Here is a 293-nt window from a genome sequence, read left to right as displayed (position 1 = left end):
TTATTTTTCAAACGAAAAGATAGAGAAAGACACACTATATTACTATTCAACTCATTAGTACTGTTTTCTCAATCCCCACAAAAGTAAGAGTTTGCCTCACATTTGCATTCATCCAAGTACAAACAAATCAATCAATATTGATCTGACGATATACTAAAGTACACACACAATTCTGCAGATATTTAATAAAGCAGTGAATAGTTAAGATGGTCTCACTGTTGCATTAAATGGAAAGACTGGAAAATAGTAACATTTGCTGATACTAGCTATAAACAGTACCATATAAACAGTCG

The 293-nt window shown here is 31.7% G+C and overlaps 1 protein-coding gene across 1 annotated transcript in view; it reads right to left on the bottom strand.

Annotated features, from left to right (window-relative positions):
- Window positions 1-293, bottom strand: part of LOC119592467 (28S ribosomal protein S15, mitochondrial-like) — a gene marked incomplete at its 5' end in the record, with an annotated part of 6,743 nt that overhangs the window by 4,248 nt on the left and 2,202 nt on the right.

This window comes from Penaeus monodon, chromosome 30 (genome assembly GCF_015228065.2).
Source record: "Penaeus monodon isolate SGIC_2016 chromosome 30, NSTDA_Pmon_1, whole genome shotgun sequence".
Classification (NCBI taxonomy): domain Eukaryota; kingdom Metazoa; phylum Arthropoda; class Malacostraca; order Decapoda; family Penaeidae; genus Penaeus; species Penaeus monodon.
Note: the sequence above shows the minus strand (reverse complement) of the source record. Positions and strands in the feature narration are given on the sequence as shown.